Source organism: Bos taurus, chromosome 5 (genome assembly GCF_002263795.3).
Source record: "Bos taurus isolate L1 Dominette 01449 registration number 42190680 breed Hereford chromosome 5, ARS-UCD2.0, whole genome shotgun sequence".
In the NCBI taxonomy this organism is placed as follows: Eukaryota; Metazoa; Chordata; class Mammalia; order Artiodactyla; family Bovidae; genus Bos; species Bos taurus.
The window spans coordinates 40,704,159-40,731,923 of NC_037332.1; the positions used below are offsets into that span (position 1 = coordinate 40,704,159).

The 27,765-nt window shown below is 39.4% G+C and overlaps 1 long non-coding RNA gene across 1 annotated transcript; it reads left to right on the forward strand.

Annotated features, from left to right (window-relative positions):
• Positions 1 to 9,772: 9,772 nt before the first annotated feature.
• LOC132345278 (uncharacterized) lies at positions 9,773 to 27,498 on the forward strand. Its single transcript, XR_009494508.1, has 2 exons — positions 9,773 to 9,902; positions 25,176 to 27,498. It is a non-coding gene; the product is annotated as an uncharacterized lncRNA (long non-coding RNA).
• The last annotated feature ends 267 nt before the right edge of the window (positions 27,499 to 27,765 follow it).

Below are 27,765 nucleotides of genomic sequence, written 5' to 3' on the forward strand. Positions count from 1 at the left end.
TCTCAAGGCAAGAATCCTGAAGTGGTTTGCCATTCCCTTCTCCAGTGGACTACATTCAGTCAGACCGCTCCACCATGACCCATCTGTCTTTGGTGGCCCTCCACAACATGGTTCATAGTTTCATTGAGATAAACAAGGCTGTGGTCCATGTGATTAGATTGGTTAGTTTTCTGTGATTGTGGTTTTCAGTCTGTCTGCCCTCTGATGGAGAAGGATAAGAGACTTATGGAAGGTTTCTGATGGGAGAGACTGACTGAGGGGAAAACTGGGTCTTCTGATGGGTGGGGCCATGCTCAATAAATCTTTAATCCAATTTTCTCTTGAAGGCAGGGCTGTGTTCCCTCCCTGTTATTTGACCTGAGGCCAAACTATGGTGGAGGTAATGAAGATAATGGCGACCTCCTTTAAAAGGTCCCATGCAGGCACTGCTATGCTCAGTGCCCCCAACCCTGCAGCAGACCACCACTGACCCACACCTCCACTGGAGATTCCTGGGCACTCATGGGCAAGTCTGAGTCAGTCTCTTCTGGGGTCACTGCTCCTTTCTCCTGGGCCCTGGTGCATACAAGGTTCTGTTTGTGCCCTCTAAGCTTCTGTTCCCCAGTCTTGTGTAAGTTCTGGCAGCTCTATGGTAGAGTTAATAGTGACCTCCTCCAAGAGGGCTTATGCCATACCCAGGTCTGCTGCACCCAGAGCCCCTGCCCCTGCAGCAATCCACTGCTGACCAGTGCCTCCTCAGGAGACACTCAAACACAGTTCTGTCTCAGTCACTGCAGGCTCTCTGAGTCCTGGTGTGCACAAGGTATGTTTAAGCCCTCTGGGCATCTCTGGTGGGTATAGGGTTTGATGCTAAACATGATTTCACCCCTTCTACCATCTTTATGGGGCTTCTCCTTTGCCCTTGGAGGTGGGGTATCTCAAAGTAACTCCAGTGCCACACAGCCACTGCGCTAGCATTGTGCAGCCACTGCTCCATTCAATATCACAGTAATCAATATCACAGTAATACAAGTCCATGCCCCGACCAATAATGCTAAAGAAGCTGAAGTTGAAAGGTTCTATAAAGACCTACAAGACCTTCTAGAACTCATACACACAAAAAATATGTCTTTTTCATTATGGGGACTAGAATGCAAAAGTAGGAAGTCAAGAATCACCTGGAGTAACAAGAAAATTTGGCCTTGGAGTACAGAATGAAGCATTGCAAAGGCTAATACAGTTTTGCCAAGAGAATGCACTGGTCATAGCAAACATCCTCTTCCAACAACACAAGAGAAGACTCTTCACATGGACATCACCAGATGGTCAAAACTGAAATCAGATTGATTATATTCTTTGCAGCCAAAGATGGAGAATACCATCTATACCATCTATACCATCTATACCATCAACAAAAACAAGACCAGAAGCTGACTGTGGCTCAGATCATGGGCTCCTTATTGCCAAATTCAGACTTAAATTTGTTAGGTAGTTAGGTAGTTAAATTTGTTAGGTAGTTAGTTAGGCTCAGATCATGGGCTGCTTATTGCCAAATTCAGACTTAAATTTGTTAGGAAAAGGAGTCAAAAATGGCAGTGGCTAAAAGACAAGGAAGGGAAAAGACAGCGAAAATAGAACAAAGGAAGGTCAGAGAAAGGTCCGAGGACCAGAGTGAGGGCTTCAGGTAGAACAGCACTCCTGTCTGAGCCCAATTTGCATAAAGCAGGCCCAGGGGGAAGAAAACATAAAAGGAGGAGCCAAGCACTCTCTCTCTGTCTCTACCCCCCTCCCCCTCCCCACCCACCCCACCCCCCCTGCCCCGGATGCACTAGCATGCTGCTCCTCTCTCTTCTCTTCTTCGAGAATGGATTCTCCTGCTATCTTCTAAATAAAATAGAGTTGTAACACTGATTTGTCTAAGAGCTCTGACATGGTTTGTTCAAGACCTGAGAGTTGTGATGCACCAAGGGCTTTAATGTCCGTCACCCCAAATCATTGTTGTGATGAGATAAGAATCGAGAAACATACACTCAACTGACAAATTGAAGAAAGTAGGGAAACCCACTAGACCATTCATGTATGAACTAAATAAAATCCCTTTCAATTATACATTAGAAGTGACAAATAGATTCAAGGGATTACATCTGATAGAGTGCCTGAGACACTATGGACAGAGGTTCGTGACACTGTACAAGGAGGCTGTGATCAAGACCATCCCCAAGAAAAAGAAATGGAAGAAGGCAAAATGGTTGTCTGAGTAGGCCTTACAAATAGCTGTGAAAAGAAGAGAAGTGAAAGGCAAAGGAGAAAAGGAAAGATATACCCATTTGAATGCAGAGTAAGAAAGCCTTCCTCAGCGATCACTGCAAAGAAATAAAGGAAAACAATAGAATGGGAAAGACTAGAGATCTCTTCAAGAAAATTAGAGATAGCAAGGGAACATTTCATGCAAAGATGGGCACAATAAAGGACAGGAATTGTATGGGCCTAACAGAAGCAGAAGATATTAAGAAGAGGTGTCAAGAATACACAGAAGAACTGTACAAAAAAGATCTTCATGACCCAGATAATCATGATGGTGTGATCACTGACCTAGAGCCAGACATCCTGGAATGTGAAGTCAAGTGGGCCTTAAGCATCACTATGAACAAAGCTAGTGGAGGTGATGGAATTCCAGTTGAGCTATTTCACATCCTAAAAGATGATGCTGTGAAATGCTGCACTCAATAAGTCAGCAAATTTGGAAAACTCAGAAGTGGCCACAGGACTGGAAAAGGTCAGTTTTCATTCCAATCCCAAAGAAAGGCAATGCCAAAGAATGCTCAAACTACCACACAGTTGCACCCATCTCACACACTAGCAAAATAATGCTCAAAATTCTCCAAGCAAGGCTTCAGCAATATGTGAACCATGATCTTCCAGATGTTCAAGCTGGATTTACAAAAGGCAGAGGAACCAGGGGTCAAATTGCCAATATCCGCTGGATCGTCAAAAAAGCAAGAAAAACATCTACTTCCGTTTTATTGATAATGCCAAAGCCCTTGACTTGTGGATCACCACGAACTGTAGAAAATTCTTCAAGAGATGGGAATACCAGACCACCTGACCTGCCTCCTGAGAAATCTATATGCAGGTCAAGAAGCATATAGAATAGCAGACTGGTTCCAAATCAGGAAAGGAGCATGCCAAACCTGTATATTGTCACCCTGCTTATTTAAATTATGTGCAGAGTACATCATGAGAAATGCTGGACTGGATGAAGCACAAGCTGGAATGAAGATTGCCGGGAGAAATATCAATAACCTCAGATATGCAGATGACACCACACTTATGACAGAAAGCGAAGAACTAAAGAGCCTCTAGATGAAAGTGAAAGAGCAGAGTGAAAAAGTTGGCTTGAAACTCAACATTCAGAAAACTAAGATCATGGTATCTGGTCCGATCACTTCATGGCAAACAGATGGAGAAACAATAGAAACTGACAGATTTTATTTTCTTGGGCTCCAAGATCGCTGCAGATGGTGACTTCAGCAATGAAATTAAAAGACACTCCTTGGAAGAAAAGTTATGACCAACTTAGACAGAATATTAGAAAGCAGAGATGTTACTTTGCCAACAAAGGTCCATCTGGTCAAAGTTATGGTTTTTCTTGCAGTCATGTATGGATGTGAGAGTTGGACTATAAAGAAAGCTAAGCACTGAAGAATTGATGCTTTTGAACTGTGGTGTTGGAGAAGCTCTTGAGAGTCCTTTGGGCTGCAAGGAGATCCAACAAGTCAATCCTAAAGGAAATCAGTCCTGAATATTCATTGAAAGGGCTGATGCTGAAGCTGAAATTCCAATACTTTGGCCACCTGATGTGAAGAACTGACTCATATGAAAAGACCCTGATGCTGGGAAAGTTTAAAGGCTGGAGGAGAAGGGGACGACAGAGGATGAGATGGTTGGATGACATCACTGACTCAAAGGACGGGAGTTTGAGTTAACTCCAGGAATTGATGATGGACAGGGAAGCCTGGCATGCTCAAGTCCATGGGGTCTCAAAGAGTCAGACACAACTGAGTGATGGAACTTAACTGAAGATCTATTTAGATATAGAATCACAGAATCTTTACCAATGCTATCCTCTTCATGTTCTCCTTTCTCTCAGCATATAAACTTTTGAAATAACACTTAGTAAGTACTTTCCACATATTAGCTTCCCTTTCGTCTTCACACATGTCGTCTGAGGTAAGCCCCCAGAGGCACTGTGAGATTGAGTAATACCTAGCTGATGAGCAGCCTAGAACTCCAATCACCCCAGTCTGGATGAAGAGCATGTGATCTTAATCACTACAGTAACTTGCATCTTATAAACAAAACAATGCATAAGCTGGACTCCATTTCTCCTTTCTGGTTCCATCTCTCATTCTTTGTCACAGTTGAGCTTTGGTGTCCTTGTTGCCTACCTTCTCTTATTCCCATAGGCAACATCATCAGAGTGCTGTCTCCCATGCCCCACATTTTACCAAAACCACCACCAACCTCAGAATGGCTTGAAGAGAGGACAGGCTTTGGAATCATACAGACTTGAATTTAAATCCAAGTAAGTTATTTAATGCCTCTAGTTTTCATTTTTACTTCATGCAGTCCTTGAGAGATCAAAAAGGATAACACATACAAAATACCTGGTGCATTATTAGCAATAAAAATAATAATATATTAGTGTTTCTGACTAATCAGCAGCATTTGATGTTGTTAACTACTCCTTCTACCTTGAAACAATCTATGCTTTTGGCTTCTTGGAGTCCATCCTCTCTTGGAATTCTCCCAATTTTCTAGAAGATCCTTGGTCTATTTCAAAAGATTAATTTTATTTGCTTAAGTCACAAAAATATTGGTATGCTCTAGAGACTCATTGCATTCTTCCCTTCTTGCTTGAAATCTTGCTAAGTTCTCAATTTTTGTGTAGAGGGAGAGGGATGGAAGAGAACCTAAAGGACTTTTCAGAATTACTAGAGGAGTTTTCAAACTATACACCTTCCATCCTTGACCTAAGGGAGGTTCTGATATATTCCTTCAGGGGGATAATACACTGTGTTTTAGTTTTTTTGTGTGATAATTAGTCTACCTGGGTTTATGAATTTTTAGTATTTCTTCGTTTTGTGGCATACATAAAAGCACATCTAAAAATGTTAATGACATTGTAGAGGCAACTTGTCTCTTCTTTTCCTTACATTCCTTTCTTGGATTAGTCATAGAATAGGTACTATCACTAATAGTTCTAACCTTTCAGGGGGTGATAGAGATTTTCATTCCATACTTAACTGCCCTTGAGGATGTTCTGGGGAAGAAGCTGCCATCATTCTCTTACTCTTTTACTAGCTCCTTCCCAAGAGAAGAGGAGAGAGTTACTTGATTGAGAAAACTGATGAGACTGGAATACACTAGCTGATGTTTGTTTACTGGTCAAGTTAATGCATTAAAAGTTATTGCCCATAAGTCATCTTATTTCTTGGAGCTAATTTTTTTTCTGACTTTGTTCTTGAACCTTGCATACCTTGTGAGAAGTGTGTGTGTGTGTGTGTGTGTGTGTGTGTGTGTGTGTACCCTTGCAAGACTACACGTGCTCTTTCCCGCTTTGAGGTAGTTAATGCCACTTACAATACCCTACATGAGAAACCTGTAATTATCCCAATTCTCTTCCGGTATCTAGAAGGTTTGTTGTTGTTGTTTAGTCACTCAGTTGCACCCTCTTTTCTATCCTGTGAACTGTAGCCCACCAGGCTCCTCTGTCCTTGGGATTTTCCCAGTAAGAATACTGGAAGTGAAAGTCATTCAGTTGTGTCCATCTCTTTGTGATCCCACAGAGTATACAGTCCATGGAATTCTCCAGGCCAGAATACTGGAGTGGGTAGCTGTTTCCTTCTTCAGAGGACCTTCCCAACCCAGGAATTGAACACAGGTCTCCCACATTGCACGTGGATTCTTTACCAGCTAAGCCACAAGGGAAGCCCAAGAATACTGGATTGGTTGCCATTTCCTCCTCCAGGGAATCCCCCTGACCCAGGGATCAAACCAGCATCTCCTGTGTCTCCTGCATTGTAGGTGAATTCTTTACCACTGAGCTACTGGGACAGCCTAGGAGGTTAAGTAAGTTCAAACCATGATGAGAGGTAGAGGACCCAGCAGCATTCACCCATGTAGGGACAGTGTCATGAGAAAACTGTTTGTTTTTTTCCAGGTATTTTTCCAGTAACTTGGCTCTTTATTCATTGTGCCTACTCTGTCAGGACACTAGAGGAGAGAACAGGTGAGCAATGGTCAGCAGAGCAAAAATAAAATTAATGCATCATATTCATTATTGCATGCATTTCTTTTCACTAAGGGAATGTGACTTCCTTCTTATGAGCTGTTTTTTAGGTAACTGAAGACTACAGAATCCCACAACTCTGAGCTAAGACCACTAATTGAGAAGATTTTCTACATTTGACCACAAAAGCTGCATGATGTACTGCTTTTCAAATGTGGCCCACAACTCATTAGTGTGTAAGAAAAAGTTTAACAAATTATTACCAGGATTTTTTGTTGTTACTGTTGTTAATGAAAAAGAAAATTTTAGAAATTATTGAGGTTTTCTTGGAGGGTGAGAGCAAAAGAGAGAAAAATAATTTCAGTGTAGTTAACAGTCTTAATATTACATATCTTGTAAGTAGCAAAGTAGAGATTTGAATTGAGACCCTCTGAATCCATGACATGTGCTTTTGGCTGCATGATACATCTCAATTTTACTGATTTCCAACAACTTACCTAATTTACTCAGCTGATTGTCTTCTTAAACATGAACATGGTAATTAAATTCAGAGTTCTTGAGGTTCAAACCCCAGCAAGTTACTTTACTTCTCTGAGTCTCACTGTAGAGATAACACAGGGAAAGGGTGTTAGGATTCCAACACAAGAATTTAGCCTGTAACAGAGTCTTTTCTAATGAGTCAGTTCTTCACATCAGGTGGCCAAAGTATTGGAGTGTCAGCTTCAGGATCAGTCCTTCCAATGAATATTCAGGACTCATTACCTTTAGGATTGACTGGTTGGATCTCCTTGCAGTCCAAGGGACTCTCAAGAGTCTCTCAAATGCAGTTCAAAAGCATCAATTCTTTGGCACTCGGCTTTCTTTATAGTCCAACTCTCACATCCATACATGACTTCTGGAAAAACCATAGCTTTGACTAGACAGATCTTTGTTGGCAAAGTAATGCCTCTGCTTTTTAACATGCTGTCTCATTAGGCCTTGAAAATACCAGTGTAGAGTACTCTTTGGTCAAAGGAATCCATAAAACACCAGTTACTTTTAGGAAGGAAGCAAATTGTGAAACAAGGAGCTTATCTTATTTAGTTACTTTAATACGTGTCTTGTCTCAAAGACATTGAAAAGAAGTTATGAGTCAAGAACCTTTAAAGATGACTTAACAAATCTGGAGAAGTTAGAGAAGTCTACATAATTAGAGTAATACAGGAAGTAAAGTGACTTCTGTATGAGAAAATACCTATGACGGTTTCTTCTGAAAAGATAAAATAAAGTGAATCAAAGTTCATAATATGATCATGGGTTTACACAGGGCACATGTAGATTCCCTCACCAATCACTGACTTTTAGAAAGGAAAGGACAGACTTGACAGAACATCAGGACTATATAGGAACTCAGAAGTCATTCTAATCCAACTCCCTTATTGAAAATCAGGAAACTGAGATCTTGAGAGTGCAGTGACACTCTGCTGGCAATAATAGAGCTAGAACTAGGCTTTTTTTCTCTCTCCAACCACCTCTCAACTCCATTCAGAGTCTTCTTACTGCACCCTGACTGGTAAATGATGCCTACAAAGGAATTCCTTTCAGGCCAGTTCAACTCATTCTTGCTTTGCAGTCCTGAAGTAGAAAACAGATAAATTTATTCTAAGATGAAAAGAACACAATCTGTATGCTCTACCTTCTCTATGGATTTATTTTTAACATATATATATATAAATAGAAGTAAAGTGTATTTACAAGTTATCTTAGTTTCAGGTGTGTGTATAGATGTAAAAATCTCTATATATACATATATATGTATATACATATAATATATACATAATGTATACATATGTATACATATATACATTTTTACATATATTTTTTTACACATATATATAAATTGAAGTAAAATTTATTTACAAGTTATCTTAGTTTCAGGTGTGTGTATATATGTAAAAGTCTATATATATGTATATATAATAATATTATATATATATATAGTTTTTCAGATTCTTATAGGTTATTACAAAATATTGAGTATGTTTCCTGTGCTACAGCAGGTCCTTCTTGGTTATCTGTCTTATCTATAGTAGTGTGTGTATGGGACTGGACATCCCTGGTGGCTCAGCTGATAACGAATCAACCTGCAATGCAGGAGACACAGTTTGACTGCTGGGTCAGGAAGATTCGCTGGAGAAGGGATAGGCTACCCACTCCAGTATTCCTGGGCTTCTCTGGTGGCTCAGATGGTAAATAATTCACCTGCAATGTGGGAGGGCTGGGTTAAATCCCTGGGTTAGGAAGATCCCCTGGAGAAGGGAATGGCTACCCACTGCGGTATTTTGACCTGGAGAATTCCATGCACAGAGGAGCCTGGTAGGCTACAGTCCATGGGGTCACAAATCTCAATATCCTAATTTATAATTCCCATAGCACTTTCCTCTTTGGTAAACCATCAATTTGTTTTCTATGTCTCAGGGTCTATTTCTGTTTAATAAATAAGTTCATTTGTATCATTTTTTTTTAGATTCCACATGTAAGCAATATCATATGATATTTGGCTTTCTCTGTTTGGCTTACTTCACTTAGTATAATAATCTCTAGGCCCATCAATGTTGTTTCAAATGTCATTATTTTATTCCTTTTATGGCTAAGTAATATTACATATGTATGTATACCACATCTTCTTCATCCATTCATCTACTGATGAACATTTAGGTTGCTTCCATGTCTTGGCTATTGCAGATAGTGCTGCAGTGAATACAGGGGTGCATGTGTCTTTTTGAATTATATTTTTGCCTGGATATATGTCCAGGAGTGGGATTGCAGAATCACATAGCAACCCTATTTTTAGATTTTTGAGGAACCTCATACTGTTTTACATAATGGCTGCATCAACTTACATTCCCACCAACAGTGTTGGTGGTGTTCCTTTTTCTCCACACCCTCTCACACATTTTTTATTTGTAGATTTTTAAAAACTTTATGGCCATTCTGACATCAGTGTATGGTGGCACTTCATTGTAGCTTTGATTTGCATTTCTGTAATAATAATTAGCAAGGTTGGGCATCTTTTCATGTGCCTATTGGTCATCTGTATGTTTTCTTTGGAGAAACATCTATTTTGGTCTTCTGCCCATTTTTTTTTTTTTAATTGGATTGTTTGTTTTTTTTGTTTGTTTGTTTAAGAGTTGTATGAGCTGTTTATATATTTTTGAAACTTATCCCTTTAGAAATTATTCAGTCACAACATTTGCAAATATTTTCTGTCAGTGCAGAAGTTGTCTTTTTATTTCATTTATGGTTTCCTTTGCTATGCAAACACTTAGAAATTTGATTAGGTTTCATTTATTTTTGCTTTTATTTCTATTGCCTTAGTAGATTGACCTAAGAAAACATTTGTATGATTTATGTCAGAGAACGTTTTTGCCTGTGTTATCTTCTAGGAGTTTTACATCATCACTCTTTGATATATGAAATTACGTAACCTAGATACCAACCAGGTTCTGCTATAAACAAGACAGCAGGCTCAAAACAGAGTCAGATGGGAAAGCTCATGTCACCAAACTGAGACTGAACATAGTCACAGTTTTGCTTCTCCCAGAAACAGAATCTTAAGCTAATCAATCAGGAATCACCTAGTGAGTACTGGGTAAGTAATCTGCCAAATGCCAATGCCTATCAAAAGAGTAACCTTTGGATAACCAATCTTGCCTAGTAAAGCTTCCTTCTTCCTGCTCCAAATCTCTTGGCTTATATAACTCATCATATTCCTTTCAGTCTGCTAGACTGGATGCTGCCTGATTAATGAATTACTGAATCTTCAAAATCTATTCAGTTGAATTTTATTTTTTCAGTTTTGGTAGTAACAGTGGAATCCAAAGTTTCAGAGGCACTAAGAAATGCAGATGTTAGTACCCACTGAATACTTTGGGTTCTGTCTTTCTTGCTGTTTCAAACAGTCATGGATAAGTTTCTCTCAGATTCTAAACCAGGCTCTCACTATTTTTGACTTTCCAGTCCCAGGTTAACAGATCAGTCTAGACTGACAGAAGGCTCTATCAGAACACCAGTCTTTAGAATTTGGTTAGTCTACAATTGCTGTCCAGGGATTAACAGGTTAGCTTGACCTGGCAGATCAGTCCACCTGGATCTAGCCCTTGGCCATTCCACAGTACCGTTTCTTTGGTTATTGCTGATGTCCATACTCCTGCTTCCTCAGTTACTGTTATTACTTTTAATGTGAACATGAGGTAAATGAATAATAGATCCACTGCTGATGGGAGTCTCAGAAGCCAAAGTTGCAAAATTGGTGGGTATAAATCAGGCATTTAGAAGCTATCAGAGCATTTGCCACTTAAACCTAAGACTCTGGTGCTAGGATAAATTGGTACCCTGGAAAACACCACAAAACTCTCAACCCAGGGACACATTCCTCTTAGGTACTAATTTAATTCTGACAGACCCAAGGCTTATCTAGAGAAATAGGATACTCAAGTCGCAAATAATTGAGTCCTTCACCTTCTAGAACACCTACTTATTTTTAAGAACTATGATCCTGGAAACTGTAGATATCTATAATGACAGCAAAATCTTACTAATGAGTACACTGGAAAGCAGTGGTTCCCAAATCAAATAAACAAAATGGGATATCTATTTTAATTGGCTATAGAAGCCTCCCAAAACTTTGAGATTCTAAAATAGCTTCATTGCAGTTTTCATTGCAAAAAGCTATTAAAAAATTAAAGACACACCAGGTACTCCCTCCAAAAGGCTATAAGATTAACATGACTCCTACTGCTTCACTCTGTGTTATCTGAGTCTACTAATCCTCTGTCTGAATTGCCTTTCTACTCTATTGTTGTTGTTTAGTCACTCTGTCATGTCCGACTCTTTGCAACCCCATGGGCTGCAGCATGCCAGGCTTTCCTGTCCTTCACCATTTCCCGCAACTTGCTCTAATTCATGTCCATTGAGTCAGTGATGCCACCCAACCATCTCATCTTCCGTCTCCTCCTGCCTCCAATCTTTCCCAGCATGGGGATTTTCTAATGAGTCAGCTCCTCACATCTGGCAGCAAAGTATTGGAGTTTCAGCTTCAGCATCAGTCCTTCCAATGAATATTCAGGATTGATTTCCTTTAGAATTGACTGGTTTGACCTCCTTTCAGTCCAAGGCACTCTCAAGAGTCTTCTCCAATACCACAGTTCAAAAGCATCAATTCTTTGGTGCTCCGTTTTCTTTATGGTCCAACTCTCACATCCATACATGACTACTGGAAAAACCATAACTTTGACTATACAGACCTATGTTGACAAAATAATGTCTCTGCTTTTTAATATGCTATCTAGGTTTGTCATAGCTTTTCTTCCAAGAAGCAAACATCCTTTAATTTCATGACTACAGTCAAACCATCTGCAGTGATTTTGGAGCTCAAGAAAATAAAGTCTGTCACTGTTTTCCCATCTATTTGACATGAAGTGATGGGACTTAATGCCATGATCTTAGTTTTTTGAATGTTGAGCTTTAAGCCACTTTTCCACTCTCCTCGTTCACCTTCATCAACAGGCTCTTTAGTTTCTCTTCACTCTTTGCCATAAGGGTGATGTCATCTGCATATCAGAGGTTACTGATATTTCTCCCAGCTATCTTGATTCAGTATCCAGGTTGTTCTTCATCCAGCCTGGCATTTCTCATGATGCACTCTGAATATAAGTTAAATAAGCAGGGTGACAATATACAGCCTTGATGTACTCCTTTCCCAGTTTTGAACCAGTCCATTGTTCCATGTCCAGTTCTAACTGTCGTTTCTTGACCTGCATACAGGTTTCTCAAGAGGCAGGTAGGTGGTCTGGTATTCCCATCTCTTTAAGAATTTTCTGCTCTATAGAAAGTGTTAAATAATTATGTTTTAAAATAAGACTATCTCTTGAATAACCACCTTCAAATATCTTTTAATTTTGGGTTAAAAACCAAGCTAAGGGCCTCAGTTAAAGAATTTCCTAAACCTAGAAAGGATTCCCAAAAGTTTTCTAAAGAATGTAATTTTCCTCAGGGCCTATGACTCCAGACAGGCAAATCTTAACTACCTTCTACACATGCTGGTAAGACCTGGTGAAGCCCCACAATAGGTGCAGGAAGCAGAATGGCATAACCCCAAGACTGATATTGAGATCAATATCCAACAGGGTCACCTTATGAACAAGAAAATATCATGAAATAGCAGCCAATATTTTATAAGCTATTCCTAGAGTTCCCTGCCCACACTGATTGGCCTATTATTCAAACCTGCAAACAAAAGAAAGATGAATCTGTGCCAGACTTTAAAGATAATCTGAAAAGTTTTTTCCTACAGCATGAAGGTAGGACAGGTATGCAGGGACATGCCTCAAGAAAAATATCCTATGTCCCAATTTTTGCTGAGTCTCTGGGATTCTCCTTATTCTCAGCAAAACCATTGGAACCTTGGAAACAAAAGCTGTCATTGCTCTGCCTTTTCCTAGAGTGAATGTTTGCTTTTAAATTTCCCTTCACAAGTTTACCTTCAAGAATGTTACTGTTTGAAATGCTCCCAGGGTGTATAGAAAAGAAAGGAATAAAGCCAGACTATCACCACTTAAAAGTAGTTTACAATTCATGCCCCAAAGAGGGGAAAAAATGGATTACTGCAAAGACAGAATGAGTCATATTCAGTCATTGAGACTAACTGTATGCTTAAAGGGGTAAGGATCTGTAGCAAAATGACCTCAACTTCTGAGCCTATTGTTAAAAAGAATCTTGGGAGCATCCATTCCATCAAACAGAGTTTGAGGAAATTAACTATTATAGACAATTTACTTATTTTTTTTAAATATGTATTTATTTGGCTGCACTGGGTCTTAGTTGTGGCACATGGGATCTTTGACCTTCATTGCATCATGTGAGATCTTAGTTGAAGTGTGTGGGATCTAGTTCCCTGAACAGGCATGGAACCCAGGCTCTCTGCATTGGGAATGTCATCTTAGCTACTGGACAGCCAGGGAAGTTTCAAGTTTCTTTACTTAAATCATCATATACCTAAGCATTATTAGTAAAATTTCTAGCAAATACTCTTTTGTTCTAATACCCTTAAACAATTATCTTGTAGGGGAGCATAATTTGCCACCCCAAAATGTTTCTTTGGTATGTGAATCATTTTAAATTGAAACAATCAAGGGCCACAAAGGCTCAAGAAGAAGCTTGAACTTTCCTCTTTAATATCTAAAAAAATGTACAGGTAGAGGACCTTGTCCAGGAAGGGAGTTATTACTATGAATAACTATAGTATGAACCGAGTGCTTAGACAGGAAGGAACCAAGCAAAGTCTGTTTGTTGAAATTTCATGCTGTGTCTCATTGTCTCTGCACAACTAAGCACATAGCTGTTCACCAAACTTGTTTTTCCGTAGTCATGTAAATTGCCTTCCTCTCCTTGAGTTCCAAATCAATTCCCCCAATATCCCTTTTTTTTTCTTTAGCTGAGAATTGTGGTTAAGTAAGGGTTTTGGTCCTTTTGGTGAGTTACTCAGTTTTTTTCTGGAACTGTCCAGTGTGTACGTGTTATTAAAAGTTAGTTTGATTTTCTACTTAAATCGTCTATTATTAACCTGTCTCCACATCAATTTAATTCTTAGGCCAGCCAGAAGAACCTAGAAGGGTAGAAGAAAAACACTTCTTCCTCCCTGACAATCTCTATACTCACTTTTATTCATCTAAGTATACATGTTAGAGATAATCCCAACAGATGATCTCATTTGTCCTCTCATATTGAAATCTTCCCAAAGTCAAGAAGAGTTCTTATTTTTAAATATTCAACTGGCTTTATCAAGAAGTTTGTGAATTTTCTTAAACTTTACACATAAACATTCTTACTTGCTTCATTTGGAGTTTATAAGTAAATTGTTATGTTAAAAATAGTTCACCAAAGAAAATCAAGATGATAGAGAAGGAAGATGTTGGGCTCATCTCCTCTCACAAACACATCAGAACTACAACCGCATAGATCAGGTCTCACTGAAATCAACCTGGGGACTAGTAGAAGAGCTTTTCTATAACCAAGCCTATAAAGAAAGATCCACACAGAGTCTGGTAGGAAGGAGAAAGAGGCCTGCATCTACTCAAGACCAACACCCCTTATAGAGTACACAGAAAAGGAGGGGGAAATCACAGGCTTGGGGATCTTCTCTGCAGATCAAGGAATTCAAGTTACTTGTTAGGCACCCCAGCTCTGAGGTCTAACACTGGAATAATGAACACAATTGGCTAACTTAAAAACCAGTGGGGCCTACAGGAGGATTGTAGAAACGAGGACTCCGCTCTTAAGAAGCAAACACACAGACTTGCTTACTCCTAGTCACAATGTGTAGGCAGAAGATTGAAAACTACCTGAGGCTCTGGCCAGCTTGCCAGGATTACAACCCTTGTGCCCCCAGACCTACTCAGCCCATATGAAGATCCCACTCTAGATCCTCTTGCTTCAGTACTACTCCCTGCTAAGGCAGTGGCTACCATTGCCAATGAGAATGTGCATATGGAAGGAATAGAACCAGTTCTGACCTAAGTCCTGCTTCTGACCAAGGTAGAGGAAATCATTGCCAGCATGGAAGTTGAGGCACACACTCGGGGAGGGGGGAGGGGGACAAGACTAACTCCAGGGAAGAGACTGCCAACATGAGTGGCCATCAACATGCACCATCAAAAGGGAGCAAGACTAGCTCCAGGGTAGAGACTGCCATCGCCAGAGCACCTGTCGTTGCACACACTCAGAAGGGAACAAGCCTAAGTGTAGGGTGAAGAACGCTTAGTACATGAAGAATGAATAATGATGCTGCACATAAGGAACCACTTTCAAGAACAAAATACTAACCATTTCACCCAATTTTACAAAGACAAAGTTAAACAAATATGATTCAAATTAAAGAAAAAGGAAAAAAAAAAAAACCCATGAAAGACCATAATGATACAGATAAAAGTAATTTACCTGATAAAATCTTTCAAATAAAAAACATAAAAAGCTAACTAACCAGGGAAAAGAATAGATGAACACTGAGAATTTTAACAAAGAATCAGAAAGTATAAAAAAGAACCAGTCAGAGCTGAGGCGAATAACTGAATTTTTAAAAAATGACACTAGAGAAAATTAAAAGCAGTCTAGATAATACAAAAGAACATATAAATGATCTGGAAGATAGAACAATGGAAATCACCCATTTAAAACAGCAAAAAGAAAAAAGTAATTTTTTAAAGATAGGAATAGCTTAAGGCATCTCAGAAACAATATCAAGCAATTAACATTTATATTATAGGAGTCTCAGAAGGAGAAGAGAGAGAGAAAGGGGTAGAAAATGTATATGATGAAATTATGGCTGAAAACTTCCTGAACCTGGAGAAGGACAGATATCCAGTTATAGGAAGCACAGAGACTCCCAAACAAAATGAATCCAATGAGTTCCAGACCATAACGCGATTAAAATAGTGAAAGTTAAATATAACAGGAAAATTGTAAAGACACCAAGAGAAAAACAAAGAGTCACATGCAAAATAACCTCTATAAGGTTATCAGTTAATTTTTTAGCAGCAACTTTGCAGACCAGAAGGGAGTAGTATGATAACCTGACGCAAACAGTCAACTCATTGGAAAAGACCCTGATGCTGGGAAAGATTGAAGGCAGAAGGAAAAGAGGGTGACAGAGGATGGGATGGTTGGATGGTATCACTGAGCAATAGACATGAACTTGGAAAAACTCTGGGAGATGGTAAGGGACAAGGAAATCTGGCATCCTGCAGTCCATGGGGTCACAAAGAGTCAGACATGACTTGGTGACTGAACAACAATAATAATATCTCTCATGAGAACAATAATAATATCTCTCAAAGAGATATAAAAACTCTTCAAATATTAACAAGCAGAATCCCAAAATATATTAAAAGGATCATATATCATGATTAAGTGAGGTTTATTCCAAGGATGCAAGGATGGTTCACTGCTTATATATCAATGTTATACCACACTAAAAAATGAGGGATAAAAATTACATGATCACCACTGTAAGTTAGAAAAAGTGTTTGACCAAATTTGACCCTCATTCATGATGAAAACTCTCAACAAAGCTCATATAGTAGAAACATATCTCAACATAATAAAGGCCATTTGTGACAAACTCACATCTGATATTAGTCAGTGGTGAAAACTAAAAACTTTCCCTCTGAAATCAGAAGCAAGACAAGGATGCCTGCTCTCACCATTTCTACTTAACACAGTATTGGAAGTCCTATCCACAGCAATCAGACCAAAAAAAGAAAGAAAAGTCATCCAAATTGGAAGTGAAGAAATAAAACTCACTACTAACAGATAGCATAATACTATTGGGTTGGCCAAAAAGTTTGTTTGTTTTCTGTAAGATGGCTCTAGTAGTGCTTCAGATCAGGTCAGATCAGATCAGTCACTCAGTTGTGTCCAACTTTTTGTGACCCCACGAATCGCAGCACACCGGGCCTCCCTGTCCATCATCATCTCCCGGAGTTCACTTAAACTCACGTCCATCGAGTTGGTGATGCCATGCAGCCATCTCATCCTCTGTCATCCGCTTTTCCTCCTGCCCCTAATCCTTCCCAGCATCAGAGTCTTTTCCAATGAGTCAACTCTTCGCATAAGGTGGCCAAAGTACTGGAGTTTCAGCTTTAGCATCATTCCTTCCAAAGAAATCCCAGGGCTGATCTCCTTCAGAATGGACTGGTTGGATCTCCTTGCAGGCCAAGGGACTCTCAAGAGTCTTCTCCAACACCACAGTTCAAAAGCATCAAGTCTTCGGTGCTCAGCTTTCTTCACAGTCCAACTCTCACATCCATACATGACCACTGGAAAAACCATAACCTTGACTAGACGGACCTTTGCTTAGTTCTCTTTAATTTCATTCAAAACAGTTTTGTTAGATTGTTTTGTGACAGCTGCCATATCAGCATGCAGTTTTAAAAAAGCTTATCAAAATTGTTGAATTTTTGTGTAGCCAATTTAATAATTAAGACGGAAGGGGGAAAGCAACATTTTTTTCATATTATGATTTATTATTTAAAGAAAGGTAAAAATGCAACTGAAAAACAAGAAGATTTGTTCTGTGTATGAAAAGGGTGTTGTGACTGATTAAATGAGTCAAAAAAGTGGTTTGAAAATGGGCTAAAGAACTAAACAGACATTTCTCCAAAGAAGACAAACAGATGGCTAACAAACACATGAAAAGATGTTCAACATCACTAATTATCAGAGAAATGCAAATTAAAACCACAATGAGGTACCATCTCACGCTGGTCAGAATGGCTGCTATCAAAAAGTCTACAAACAATAAACGTTGGAGAGGGTGCGGACAAAAGGGAACCTTCTTACACTGTTGGTGGGAATGCAAACTAGTACAGCCACTATGAAGAACAGTGTGGAGATTCCTTAAAAACTGGTAATAGAACTGCCTTATGACCCAGAAATACCACTCCTGAGCATATAATCTGAGGAAACCAGAACTGAAAGAGATACATGTACCCCAATGTTCATCACAGCACTGCTTACAATAGCTAGGACATGGAAGCAACCTAGATGTCTATTGGCAGATAAATGGATAAGCAAGTTGTGGTACATATACACAATGGAATATTACTCAGCTATTAAAAAGAATGCATTTGAATCCATTCTAATGAGGTGGATAAAACTGGAGCCTATTATACAGAGTGAAGTAAGTCAGAAAGAAAAACAGCAATACAGTATATTAACATATACATATATATATATATATATATATATAGAGAGAGAGAGAGAGAGAGAGAGAGAGAGAGAGAGAATTTAGAAAGATGGTAACAAAGACCCTATATGCAAGACAGCAAAAGAGACACAGATGTAAAGAACAAACTTTTGGACTCAGTGGGAGAAGGCCAGGGTGGGATGATTTGAGAGAATAGCATTGAAACATGTATATTACCATACTTGAAATAGATCGCCAGTCCAGGTTTGATGCATGAGACAGGGCACTCAGGGTCAGTGCACTGAGATGACCCTAAGGAATGGGATGGGGAGGGAGGTAGGAGGGGGGTTCAGGATGGGGGACACGTGTACACCTGTGGCTGATTCATGTAAATCTATGGCAAAAACCACTACAGTATTGTGAAATAATTAGCCTCCAGTTAAAATAATTTTTTTTAAAAGCGGTTTGGGAAGTTTTGCACTGGAGATTTCTCACTGGACAGTGCTCTGTGGTCAGGTAGACCAGTTGAAGTTGATAGCAATCAAATCAAGGCATTAACAAAGATCAACATTATGCCAAGTGGGAAATAGCTGACATACTCAAAATGATCAAATCAAGCATACAATGTCATTTGCACCACCTTGGTTATCTTAATCGCTTTGATGTTTGGGTTTCATAGACGTAAAAAAACCTTCTTGACCATATTTCTGCATGTGATTCTCTACTTAAGTGTAACAAAAAACATTCTAGATTTAAAACCAATTATGACAGTTATGAAAAGTGAACACTGCACAATAATGTGGAAAGGAAGATACCATGGGGCAAGTGAAATGAACCACAACCAACCACACCAAGTCTGGTCTTTATCCAAAGAAGGGATTCTTGCCCACAGTTGTAGATATAATGGTCATTTGAATTAAATTCATCCATTCCTGTCCATTTTACCTCACAGAGTCCTAAAATGTTGATGTTCACTCTGGCCATCTCCTGTTTGACCACCTCCAATTTACCTGGATTCATGGACCTAACATTCCAGGTTCCTATGCAATATTATTCTTTACAGCATTAGCATTTACTTTCACCATGAGACACATTCACAACTAGGCATTTTTTCCATTTTTACTCAGCCTCTTCATTCCTTCTGCAGCTATTTCTCTGTTGTTCTACAGTAGCATATTAAGTAGCATGACATTACAGTAGCATGACACCACCCTTATGGCAGAAAGTGAAGAGGAACTAAAAAGCCTCTTGATGAAAGTGAAAGTGGAGAGTGAAAAAGTTGGCTTCAAGCTAAACATTCAGAAAACTAAGATCATGGCATCCGGTCCCACCACTTCATGGGAAATAGATGGGGAAACAGTGGAAACAGTGTCGGACTCTATTTTTCGGGGCTCCAAAATCACTGCAGATGGTGACTGCAGCCATGAAATTAAAAGACGCTTACTCCTGGGAAGGAAAGTTATGACCAACCTAGATAGCATATTCAAAAGCAGAGACATTACTTTGCCAACAAAGGTCCGTCTAGTCAAGGCTATGGTTTTTCCTGTGGTCATGTATGGATGTGAGAGTTGGACTGTGAAGAAGGCTGAGCACCGAAGACTTGATGCTTTTGAACTGTGGTGTTGGAGAAGACTCTTGAGAGTCCCTTGGACTGCAAGGAGATCCAACCAGTCCATTCTGAAGGAGACCAGCCCTGGGATTTCTTTGGAAGGAATGATGCTAAAGCTGAAACTCCAGTACTTTGGCCACCTCATGCGAAGAGTTGACTCATTGGAAAAGACTCTGATGCTGGGAGGGATTGGGGGCAGGAGAAGAAGGGGACGACAGAGGATGACATGGCTGGATGGCATCACTGACTCAATGGGTGTGAGTCTGAGTGAACTCCAGGTGTTGGTTATGGACAGGGAGGCCTGGCGTGCTGCGATTCATGGGATCCTAAAGAGTTGGACACGACTGAGTGACTGATCTGATCTGATCTGACCTCAGGGAGTTAATCTTTAAGTGTCATATCTTTTTGCCTTTCATTCGGGAATAACATAGAATGTAATTTATAAAAATATTTAATCACTATGTTGTACATCTGAAACTAATATAATGTTATACATCAACTATAATTCAATTTTTGAAAGGGAAGATCTTTTCCATCAAATAACTATCCTATAATGTTTTTGATAATGTCAAAATCTTTTAAATTAAGAAGCAAAAAGTCATGTACTGTTACTATCTTCAGCAGAAACAAAATGTGGTTACGTTTGCAATAGGATTTCCAGTAAAATGCATACATGATATGCTAAGCACTCATGAAGTGCTCAATAAATATTTGCTGATGACTGATGCTTTGCCTTACAGGCAGAAAGTGCCACTTGTTAATAAGAATATGAGTACTTTAAAATGGAAAATTTTAGGAACTTGAAGAGCCAAATGCCACTATTTGAAATAGCACCATCAAATATGTAGTTGATCCATTAACTCTTGCTTTAGTTCAGTTCAGTTCAGTTCAGTTGCTCGTGTCCGACTCTTCACGACCCCATGAATTGCAGCACGCCAGGCCTTCCTGTCCATCACCAACTCCTGGAGTTCACTCAGACTCATGTCCATCGAGTCAGTGATGCCAGCCATCTCATTCTCTGCGGTCCCCTTCTTCTCCTGCCCCCAATCCCGCCCAGCATCAGAGTCTTTTCCAATGAGTCAACTCTTCGCATGAGGTGGCCAAAGTACTGGAGTTTCAGCTTTAGCATCATTCCTTCCAAAGAAATCCCGGGGCTGGTCTCCTTCAGAATGGACTGATTGGATCTCCTTGCAGTCCAAGGGACTCTCAAGAGTCTTCTCCAACACCACAGTTCAAAAGCATCAAGTCTTCGGTGCTCAGCCTTTTTCACAGTCCAACTCTCACATCCATACATGACCACAGGAAAAACTATAGCCTTGACTAGACGGACCTTTGTTGGCAAAGTAATGTCTCTGCTTTTGAATATGCTGTCTAGGTTGGTCATAACTTTCCTTCCCAGGAGTAAGCGTCTTTTAATTTCATGGCTGCAGTCACCATCTGCAGTGATTTTGGAGCCCCAAAAAGATAAAGTCTGACACTGTTTCCACTGTTTCCCCATCTATTTGCCTTGAGTGATGGGACCGGATGCCATAATCTTTGTTTTCTGAATGTTGAGATTTAAGCCAACTTTTTCACTCTCCACTTTCACTTTCATCAAGAGGCTTTTTAGTTCCTCTTCACTTTCTGCCATAAGGGTGGTGTCATCTGCATATCTGAGGTTATTGATATTTCTCCAAGAAATCTTGATTACAGCTTGTGTTTCTTCCAGTCCAGCGTTTCTCATGATGTACTCTGCATATAAGTTAACTAAGCAGGGTGACAATATACAGCCTTGACATACTCCTTTTCCTATTTGGAACCAGTCTGTTGTTCCATGTCCAGTTCTAACTGTTGCTTCCGGACCTGCATACAGATTTCTCAAGAGGCAGGTCAGGTACTCTGGTATTCCCGTCTCTTTCAGAATTTTCCACAGTTTATTGTGATCCACACAGTCAAAGGCTTTGGCATAGTCAATAAAGCAGAAATAGATGTTTTTCCGGAACTCTCTTGCTTTTTCCGTGATCCAGCGAACATCGGCAATTTGATCTCTGGTTCCCCTGCCTTTTCTAAAACCAGCTTGAACATCAGGAAGTTCATGGTTCACCTATTGCTGAAGCCTCAGCTTGGAGAATTTTGAGCATTACTTTACTAGCATGTGAGATGAGTGCAATTGTGCAGTAGTTTGAGCATTCTCTGGCATTGCCTTTCATTGGGATTGGGAAAAAAAACTGACCTTTTCCAGTCCTGTGGCCACTGCTGAGTTTTCCAAATTTGCTGGCATATTGAGTGCAGCATTTCACAGCATCATTTTCAGGATTTGAAACAGCTCAACTGGAATTCCATCACCTCCACTAGCTTTGTTTGTAGTGATGCTTTCTAAGGCCCACTTGACTTCACATTCCAGGATGTCTGGCTCTAGGTGAGTGATCACACCATCGTGATTATCTGGGTCGTGAAGATCTTTTTTTGTACAGTTCTTCTGTGTATTCTTGCCACCTCTTCTTAATATCTTCTGCTTCAGTTAGGTCCATACAATTCCTGTCCTTTATCGAGCCCATCTTTGCATGAAATGTTCCCTTGGTATCTCTAGTTTTCTTGAAGAGATCTCTAGTCTTTCCCATTCTGTTGTTTTCCTCTATTTCTTTGCATTGATCACTGAGGAAGGCTTTCTTATCTCTCCTTGCTATTCTTTGGAACTCTGCATTCAGATGCTTATATCTTTCTTTTTCTCCTTTGCTTTTCACTTCTCTTCTTTTCACAGCTATTTGTAAGGCCTCCCCAGACAGCCATTTTGCTTTTTTGCATTTCTTTTCCATGGGGATGGTCTTGATCCCTGTCTCCTGTACAATGTCACGAACCTCATTCCATAGTTCATCATGCTCTGTATCTATCAGATCTAGTCCCTTAAATCTATTTCTCACTTCCACTGTATACGGGATTTGATTTAGGTCATACCTGAATGGTCTAGTGGTTTTCCCTACTTTCTTCAATTTCAGTCTGAATTTGGTGATAAGGAGTTCATGATCTGAGCCACAGTCAGCTCCTGGTCTTGTTTTTGTTGACTGTATAGAGCTTTTCCATCTTTGGCTGCAAAGAATATAATCCATGTGATTACGGTGTTGACCATCTGGTGATGTCCATGTGTAGAGTCTTCTCTTGTGTTTTTGGAAGAGGGTGTTTGCTATGACCAGTGCATTTTCTTGGCAAAACTCTGTTAGTTGTTGCCCTGCTTCATTCCGTATTTCAAGGCCAAATTTGCCTATTACTCCAGGTGTTTCTTGACTTCCTACTTTTGCATTCCAGTCCCCTAAATGAAAAGGACATCTTTTTTGGGTGTTAGTTCTTATGATGAGTCAACTGAATAGGACAAAGAACCTGCATTTTGAAAGTTTTTGAAAAGGGGTTCATATTTTGTCAAGTTTGAGATTTCGATAAAGCAACAGAAGTCATGTTTCCCCTCATTTTGTGTAAGAATACCATTTTAATAGGTTTTGCTTTGTATAAATGGCTTTACCCAGAGGAAAGTTGCTCAGTCATCAACAAATGAATCTCTCCATTGGAAGCACATGATAGAACAAAAGAGCATAGTTTGAATTATGGTACAATTGGGCAGAAATCACAGTACCAACATTTATAGTTGCATGTGATCAATGGCAAATAACATGTTTGAGCCTTTATTCTCCTTACGTGAAAAATGGAAAAAACAGCATTTATCTTTCAGGATTGTTATAGGGATAGTGATAATAAATGCATAATAAAATATGCATTACATTTTAAAATAACTATTATCAAAATTACAAAGAATATTCCAACTTGAGAAAATGCTTTAAAATAAGACAAAATTATGGAATAATCATTGATCTAAAAATAATAACATTCAAGACTACATTTCTGGATATGGAGCATAATACAGAACCTAAAGTAGTATTTCCTCTTCAATATGTAGTACTCTTGCCTGGAGAATCCCATGGACGGAGGAGCCTGTTGGGCTGCAGTCCATGGGGTCGTAAAGAGTCGGACACGAAGTGAGCACCTTCACTTTCACTTTTCACTTTCATGCATTGGAGAAGGAAATGGCAACCCACTCCAGTGTTCTTGCCTGGGGAATCCCAGGGATGGCAGAGCCTGGTGAGCTGCCGTCTATGGGGTTTCACAGAGTCGGACACGACTGAAGCGACTTAGCAGCAGCAGCAGCAACAGCAGCATACTGTTTTTTATTTTTCTATTTGTATAAAAAAAGTCAAGCTTACAGAAAAGTTGAAAAGTAACATACTGAATCCTGCATACCCTTTACTTAGTTTCAACTGTTGCAGGGCAAGAAATTTTCCTCTACTCTTCTAGGTTCTTCTAACTGGTCTAAGAGTTAAATTGACTTGAAACAGATTAACAGGAAAATATCTAACAAAAATTTAACAACATGTATACAGAGATGGCATCACCCACTCAATGGACATGAGTTTGAGCAAACTCTGGGAGATGGTGAAGGACAGGGATGACTGGTGTGCTGCAGTCCATGGGGTCACAAAGAGCCAGATACCACTGAGCGACTGAACAACAATAATAACACAGGGGATGGACACAGGAAAACTGAAGAACTTGCTAAAATGGCTGCAAACCTCACCTTAAATACCATCTTCAGCTCAACACAAAAGAGGATATTGGGAGTAGAGGTTTGGAACTTAAAGGGGAGAAAAACAATTTACAGGAAGATAGAAAAGCAAATGATTGGTAAACAAATATTTGCTGAGTCATCTAGAGACAATGGAACTCAGAGGGCATGCACTATGTTCTCTAGTCCCTGTGAAGTTTCCCACCCACCATATTTAGCCCATATTAATCCCATATACCTCTGGTGATATTTCTATTCTGGCAACAGGACCTTACCTAAATTCTTTAGACAACTAAGGGAGAAGGAAAAAGACTTTTTTTTCTTTTTTAAATCTTCTCCTTTGCTCTGAGAGCTGTTCTGAAGAAGTAAGGGAGGAACCAGAATACACAGGAATTTTTGCAACAAGGATCGAGTAGTCAGAATATCAAAAAACTACTGTTAATTAAGGAAAACCAAGGATCTCAAGTTGAAAAATTTAACACTTTTCAATATATGGGAAGGTGCAAGAGTCTGGGCTCCCTGGAACCATTCCTTTGATAAGAACCTCAGCTATCTGTGGCCAGTATCGTGTGTTTTCCCATTCTGAGTCTCCTCAGGGTACATCTTTGGAGGTGGCTGCTGTGCCTGACCACTTGATGGTGGGCATCCTGTTTGCATCCTGTTTCCTCACCATGTTGGGGAGGGGAGGCTGTAATGTGATGGTTTGATGGCTACAATAACCTTTGTTTACTGATATGGCAAGCAACATTTTTTCATTGACGCTCGCTGCTGACTTTTGTCTAGTTTTTGTTCTGCAATTTCTCCAGACAGTAACTCCACTGTGCCGGGTTAAGTTTGTTACACAATATCCATCAACCTCAGAGAACTGTCTAAGAGAAAGGCACTTTTGCAATATTGCTTTTTCCCCTCATCATTATTATTGACTGAAACCACTCACCCTGGTCGGGTACCATAGTAACCATTTGCACGAATTGTTTTACCACAGGAGCTCCTGGTAAGGAACATGGAACTAACAAGCCACCACCAACTGGAAGAATTCAGAAAAGATCAAAAGGAGACACCACATGTCCTACCAACCTCCCAGAATCCTCCTCCCTGGTATCCATTTTGGCTGAGTAATGTATGCTCCACCAGGAGGGACCCAGAGTCAGACTGATTAGTCAAAGGCAATCGGAAAACTAACCCCATCACCATTAAACCCAAGACTGATGTCCTTTAGGATTGACTGGTTTGATCTCTTTGCAGTCCAAGGGACTCTCAAGGGACATCTCCAACACCACAGTTCAAAATCATCAATTCTATGGCACTCAGCCTTCTTTATGGTCCAACTCTCACATCCGTACATGACTACTGGAAAAACCACTGCTTTGACTAAACAGACCTTTGTTAGCAAAGTAATGTCTCTGCTTTTTAATATGCTGTCTAGGTTTGCAAAGAGTCAGACACTATTGAAAGACTAAGCACACACTAGGTTTATCATAGCTTTTCCTCCAAGGAGCAAGCATCTTTTAATTTCATGGCTGCAGTCATCATCCACAGTGATTTTGGAGCCCAAGAAAATAAGTCTTTCATTGTTTCCCTATCTACATGCCACAGTTATACAGTGGAAGTGACATAGAATGCTTACTATATGCTTAAATAAGTATAAGCATACTTATAAGTATAAGCATTAGACCACTAAGATCTTCATAAATTTTATCACACTTAATCCTTTCAATAGTCATATGAGATCTTATGACTCCTGTTTCACAGATCAGAAAACTAAGGCACAGAAACAAAAAGTGAGAACAGCTGAGGTTCAAACTCTAGTATTGTGGCTCCAGAGGCCACAGTCTTAAACATTACACAATATTGCCTATATAAACCTTAGTTACTTTGGGGAGACCCAGTCATACTTTTTGATCTAGGCACAAATAAATTTACCTCCTCCTTTGAGTTTCATCCATTTAACAACCTGATATGTGCATCTCATTTTCTTTTTCTTTTCCTCCAGCTTGCCATCTAAACTATCAGTATTTCTCCTAAGGAATCTTGTATTTCTTTGAGCTCTGTCAGTAAGCCTTCATTCATTTTTGCTTCAAATTCTACTGTTTATAGAATGATGACTTGTCACTCATATGATCAACCTAGACAGCATATTAAAAAGCAGAGACATTGCTTTGCCAACAAAGGTCCATCTAGTGAAGGTTATGGTTTTTCCAGGAGTCATGTATGGATGTGAGAGTTGGGTTATAAAGAAAGCTGAGACCAAAGAATTGATGCTTTTGAACTGTGGTGTTGAGAAGATTCTTGAGAGTCCCTTGGACTGCAAGGAGATCCAACCAGTCCATCCTAAAGGAAATCAGTCCTGAATATTCATTGGAAGAACTGATGCCGAAGCTGAAGCTCCAATACTTTGGCCACCTGATGAAAAGAACTGACTCACTGGAAAAGACCCTGAACCTGGAAAAGATAGAAGACGGGAGGAGAAGGGGATGAGAGAGGATGAGATGGTCGGATGGCATAACTAACTCAATGGACATGAGTTTGAGTAAGCTCCAGGAGTTGGTGATGGACAGGGAAGCCTGGCATGCTGCAGTCTGTGGGGTCAGAAAGAGTCAGATACGACTGAGCAACTGAACCATCTTTCATATCTGACTTATCTTTGACATTGTGCCCATGAAATATACATATGCATATTTACATAAAACCATTTAAATTATCTAAAGGAATATGATAAAAATAAAATTTTCACAGTTATTAAGCAACATGGCTTTTTAAAAAAAATGTAGGTATTTCAACTAATTGTTCCTTTTATTTCATACTTTTCTTACAAGGGCTTTAACAATGTATCTAAAATCTCATCAAAAAATTCTTTTTTAATCTCTGTGGAAATCTTAAGTAAACAAGTATATTTGCTGTGCAGTCAGTCTGTTGAAAATATAACAATCACACACATAGATATGTGCCATTTCTTAGATCAAAGAAATTCTTTCAGCCACTTTATTGTACAAATGTCACTTTAAAACAAAATTCTATATACTTTATTACAAAACTGAATCTGGTCTTTGTCCAAGTCCTTTAGAAAACCACCAAGTCCTGGCAATTGTCCATATTCTGATATTTCCGGTGCACTCATGTTGCAGTTTTTCTTAGTTGAGAAGAGGCGGGTTAGGAAGACTCTAATTTTGGAGTCAAACTTCTACTTCTACTTTTAAAGTTATTTGTAAGGAAACTTACACAAATTCTAATCATTCAAATAATTATATTTCATAGTTGGTGCATTGTACAAATGCAAATAAAGCTATCCACTGTGTGATAAATCAGAACTCTTTTATGGCAGTTGTTTTTTGAAGTACCTTTTAATTAGCACCTTAATAAACATATAAGAGGGTAAATTAATGTAAACTAACAATGAAGTTGTGGGAAGGTGCTCAGAATAAATTATATAGTCCAGTTTTACCTGAAACCTATAAGAGAACCATGCTTTTCAAATGAAAATTATATATCTTTTTCATTAACAGTTGAGTTTTTCCACAAGCAATATTGCACAAGAAAAAATAATGAAGGTATTAAATTATGATGTAAAAAGTAAC